The sequence below is a fragment of the Cervus elaphus genome, chromosome 26 (genome assembly GCF_910594005.1).
Source record: "Cervus elaphus chromosome 26, mCerEla1.1, whole genome shotgun sequence".
NCBI classification, from domain to species: domain Eukaryota; kingdom Metazoa; phylum Chordata; class Mammalia; order Artiodactyla; family Cervidae; genus Cervus; species Cervus elaphus.
The window spans coordinates 25,947,760-25,953,406 of record NC_057840.1 but is presented as its reverse complement, the minus strand read 5'-3'; the positions used below and the strand labels follow the sequence as shown (position 1 = coordinate 25,953,406).

The window sequence follows — 5,647 nt, the reverse complement described above, 5'->3', positions numbered from 1 at the left end:
TTCTGATGTTTCATTCATTTCATATTTGTGTTATTTAAAATTTTACATATTATAAACTGCTGTTATGTCCATCCTGAGATGAAATTATTCCTCAATAGTATAGAGCTGGAAATGACATTTTGGGTTATAGAGTTTTTCAAGTATTCAATATTACTACAAAATACTATGAAAGTTGCTGCAATTTACACTACCATTAGCAAAGTTGAGTGTTTCAATTGTTGAACTTTTCCACCAATTGTTAATATTGGCAGGTTTTTTCCATTTCTGAATATCAGAGTGAGAGTATGAAGAATATAAATTTTGATCTAATTATGATTTTAAATTGCATTTTCCTAATAGCTTATTGGTTTTATTTTTTATTTGACTCTTTTTGTTAATGCTTTTATGCACTCAAGATAATATTTTCCTTCAGATATGTTGCAAATATACAATCTTCACCTAGCTTTTAGCTTCTTTATGGTATGCTAACAAATTTAATTTCTTAATTTATCATCAGTTTTCCTTGTTATATATTTTTGTTTCTTTTGAAGAAATCTTTTCTTATCTCAACATCTCAAAGAAATCTTCTGTATTTATATTTTAAAAATTGTAATTCATATTTATATATTTAATCCAGTGGTTCTCAACTGGGGGTCATTTTGCTCCCCAGGAGACATTTGTAAGTGTCTGGGTCAATTTGATTATAACAATAAAATGAGGAGTTCTACTGCCATCTATTGGATGGAGGCCAGAGATATTACTAAACATTCAAAAATGCACAAAGCAACTCCCCACTAGAGAGAGATATTTGACCCAAAATGTCGACAGTGCTGCTATTAAGAAACCTTGCTTTCATCTACTGGAAATTATTTTTTAATGGCTCATTGAAGGAAACTTTCAATTTTGAGACAATTTGTAGAAATATTTTTCTATTTATTTTTCTGTCCTTTAATGTGTTATCAGTGAAATTTCTCATTAGTTATATACAAGTCTTAACTACAAATAATAGTTTTGCTTTTGTTCCTGGTACTTTATTATTTGTGATTCTGTTTGAATCATCTCTTTCTGAAATTATAATATATGACTGTATGTTGATATGCAGAAATGCAGTTGATCTTACATCTGGCAACTACCTAGTAAATTGACCTTAAATCTTGCAACATTGCTAAATACTCATTTTTAACAATTTTTCTTTGGATTATTTACAGGGTTTTATGTCATTAATCATATTAATTACAAATAATGAGAATTTTATTTCTTATATTTGCAGTTTTGTTTTATTTATTTATGATTTTTAAAATATATGTTTACTTAAAGTAGCTGACTAGAACGTCTTGCAAAAGCTGAATAGGATTAACAAGAGCAGTATTCTTCCCCTAATTGTAATTTTAAAGGCAATTGCTTTCATATTTCACTATTAAGATATTACCTATAGGCTTGTTTTGTAGCTAGACTTTATCTGTTTGAAAAAAATGTTTTCTTCTGTTACTTTGATAGCGTTTTTACCTTTGGTGGATAGTAGATTGTATTAAATGACTTTTTATTTCATCTGTGATATGAAATATATGCTGCACAAATGTACAGAGGTATTCCTATGATTAAGTAAGATGATCAATGTTAAGTGCTTAGGATAATGCCTAGTAATTAATATTGGTTATACAAATAATTGCAATGGTGGTATGGTAATTGCTCTTGAGATCACCCATTAATTTGATTTTTTTTTATAGTTAGCCTTTGATCATTTGTACAGAATGTTTTCATGGATGAATAGCTCAATCAGAGGAAACAGCCCACCTTTATCAATTTCAAACCTCTTTTTATATTTTGAAGGAAAAAGACTTTTAAATGTGTTATTAAAAATTGTATTAAATATTTTTATTGCAAATAATAAAGAATTGCTTGCCATGATTTCCCTCAGCCATCTTCACTTCACACCTACAGCCTTAACTGGCAAACTGCTCTTGGGTTCCCCCAAACTAGCTCAGCAGTCATCTCTTCTATGAACTGACTGTAGCTCTGCTTCAGGCAAAGCTGATGCTCTGTCCTCTGTGCTCCTTAGACTACCTGGTTAATCAAGTGAGACCAACAGGAAAATAGATCTTGCCAGTAGCAAAACTGCTAATGAGTAAAAGAATATCAGTAAACAGTTAGTCACAAATGAAGCCTTCCTTCCTTTTAATAGTGTAAAGTAGTTATACACAACCCTCTAGGATATCCCTTCTGTTCTGCATTAGGCACATTTTGTTTTTTGAATAGCATACAAGTTGGCAATTTGTCTAATATATGTGGAAACCCCAGGTGGCTCAGATGGTAAAGAATCTGCCTACAATGCAGGAGACCCCAGTTCGAATCCTAGATTGGGAAGATCCCCTGCCAAAGGGAATGGCTGCCCACTCCAGTATTCTTGCCTGGAGAATCTTATGGCAGAGGAGATTGGTGGCTACAGCCCACGGGGTCACAAAGAGTCGGACCCAACCGAGTGACTAACCCTGTCCCTTTTTTCACGTGGAAATACTGCTCTCCTCTTACAGTGCTTTTACTGCTAATTACATGGCAGATGGTGACTGCAGCCATGAAGTTAAAAGACGCTGGCTCCTTGGAAGGAAAGTTATGACCAACCTAGACATCATATTAAAAAGCAGAGACATTACTTTGCCAACAAAGGTCTGTCTAGTCAAAGTTTTCATTTTTCCAGTTAGTCATGTATGGATGTGAGAGTTGGACTATAAAGAAAGCTGAGCGCCGAAGAATTGATGCTTTTGAACTGTGGTGTTGGAGACGACTCTTGAGAGTCCTTTGGACTGCGAGGAGATCCAACCAGTCCACCCTAAAGGAAACCAGTCATGAATATTCATTGGAAGGACTGAAACTGAAGATGAAGCTCCAATACTTTGGCCACCTGATGCAAAGAGCTGACTCATTGGAAAAGACCCTGATGCTGGGAAAGATTGAGGGCAGAAGGGGGCGACAGAGATTGAGATGGTTGGATGGCATCACCATGACTCACGGACATGAGTTTGACTAAGCTCTGGGAGTTGGTGATGGACAGGGAAGCCTGGCGTGCTGCAGTCCATGGGGTCACAGTCAGACACGACTGAGCAACTTAACTGAACTGAACTGAACATGGAAGATTCTTCACATGACTAACTTCTTTATTCAGCTTGTTCCACCCCATTAGTTTATACTTCAGACTAACTTGTGGTCCTGCTTAAACACCTGTACATATAGGAACTTTCTGTTATCTACACTATTAGCATGTTTACAACTCTTTTTTGGTGAAGAGGCGTGGGTTCATGGCATTTATTTATTCATGTAGGCCTCTTTTGGGCTTGTAAGTTATAAACCAAACTGCCATAAACACTCTCTTATTCCCTAGTTGAAACATAGGTTGGTGGTTGGAGTACTAGTTTTGACAGATAGTCTTGCATGAGAAACAGATAATGATGACTTTTTAGCAGTGTAAAAGCAACACTTCCTGACCTTCAGTTTCCTCACTAATAAAATAGAGATATCATTTGTCTACCATAGACATATTTTGATAATCAAATATGAAGTAAATATCCAATTTATGCCTGCATATATAGCACCTGGTCACACTCAACTGTGGTTATTTATTTGTATGACTTTCTACCTTTTTTTAACTTTATAGTGAGCTTTATAAAGTGAGGCACAGCATCTTTTTTATCTTATTAACCAGTGGTACAATGCCTATTACAAAATAGGGTAACTCATTGTCTAAATGGAAGGAGAGTTGTTTTGTCTGAAGCTTTCAACTTTCAACTCAAGAAACTTCTGTTATTGTGAAATTGCAAATTTTCTCTGCAGTTATTTTAAATACCTTCTGTTCTGCTACAAAGGTTTAAAATATTACATGATGCCAACTGCGGTTCATTTTTCAGTATGTATTTCCAAAGTTTTTTTTTTTTAAAGATAGATTCCTTAGTTTGAAAATATGCACATGAATTTTTATCTTCCATAAGTGATAACTCATAATTAATAATCATGTTTTTTTTTTCCATTTATTTTTATTAGTTGGAGGCTAATTAATTTACAATATTATAGTGGTTTTTGCCAACATTGACAATGAATCAGCCATGGATTTACATGTGTTCCCCATCCTGAACCCCCCTCCCACCTTCACCCCGTCTGATCCCTCTGACAAGTTATAACTTATTATGAAGAATCAAATGATGGTAAATAAATCTATTCTAATCTCCATCAGATATATTTACTCAGTTCAGTTCAGTGCAGTCACTCAGTCGTGTCTGACTCTGCAAGCCCATGGACTACATCATGCCAGCCTTCCCTGTTCATCACCAACTCCCAGAGCTTGCTCAAACTTATGTCCATCACTTCGGTGATTACATCCAACCATCTCATCCTTTGTCGTCCCCTTCCTTCTCCTCCTGCCTTCAGTCTTTCCTAGCATCAGTGTCTTTTCCAATGAGTCAGTTCTTCGCATTAGGTGGCCAAAGTATTGGAGTTTCAGGTTCAACATCAGTCCTTCCAATGAATATTCAGGACTGATTTCCTTTAGGATGGACTGGATGGATCTCCCTGCAGTCCAACATACTCTCAAGAGTCTTCTCCAACACCACAGTTCAAAAGCATCAATTCTTCAGAGCTCAGCTTTATTTATAATCCAACTCTCACATTCCTGCATTACTACTGGAAAAATCATAGCTTTGACTAGATGGACCTATGTTGGCAAAGTAATGTCTCTGCTTTCTGATATGCTGTCTAGATTGGTCATAGCTTTTCCTCCAAGGAGCAAGCATCTTTTAATTTCATGGCTGCAGTCACCATCTGCAGTGATTTTGGAGGCACCCCCTCAAATATAGTCTGTCATTGTTTCCACTGTTTCCCTGTTTATTTGCCATGAAGTGGTGGGACCAGATGCCATGATCTTAGTTTTCTGACAGTTGAGGTTTAAACCAAATTTTTCACTCTCCTGTTTCTCTTTCATCAAGGGGCTTTTTAGTTCTTCTTCGCTTTCTGCCATAAAAGTGGTGTCATCTGCGTACCTGAAGTTATTGATATTTCTCCTGGCAATCTTGATTCCAGTTTGTGCTTTATCCATCCTGGCATTTTACATGGTGTACAAGTTAAATAAGTTAAATAAGGAGGGAGACAATATACAGCCTTGAAGTACTACTTTGCTGATTTGGAACCGGTCTGTTGTTCCATGTCCAGTTCTAACTGTTGTTTCTTGATCTGCATATAGATTTCTCTGGAGGTAGATAAGGTGGTCTGGTATTCCCACCTCTTTAAAAATTTTCCACAGTTTGTGGATTCGCACAGTCAAAGGCTTTGGCATAGTCAATAAAGCAGAAGTAGATGATTTTCTGGAACTCTCCTGATTTTCTATTTTTATATATGTAAGTATAAATATGATTTCCCTGGTGGCTCAGACGGTAAAGCGCCTGCCTACAATGCAGGAGACCCGGGTTCAACCCCTGGGTTGGGAAGATCTCCTGGAGAAGGAAATGGCAAACCACTCCAGTATTCTTGCCTGGGAACTCCCATGGATGGAGAAGCCTAGTAGGCTACAGTCCACGGGGTCGCAAAAGTTGGACACGACTGAGCAACTTCACTTTCACTTTTCACTAAGGATCAGTCAGTCAGTTCAGTCGCTCAGTCCTGTCCGACTCTTTGCGACCCCATGAAT

At 36.6% G+C, this 5,647-nt stretch overlaps 1 non-coding gene across 1 annotated transcript; it reads left to right on the top strand.

Moving 5' to 3' along the window:
- The first annotated feature begins 5,375 nt into the window (after nucleotides 1-5,375).
- TRNAC-ACA lies at nucleotides 5,376-5,447 on the top strand. The gene has a single exon. It is a non-coding gene; the product is annotated as a tRNA-Cys (tRNA).
- The last annotated feature ends 200 nt before the right edge of the window (nucleotides 5,448-5,647 follow it).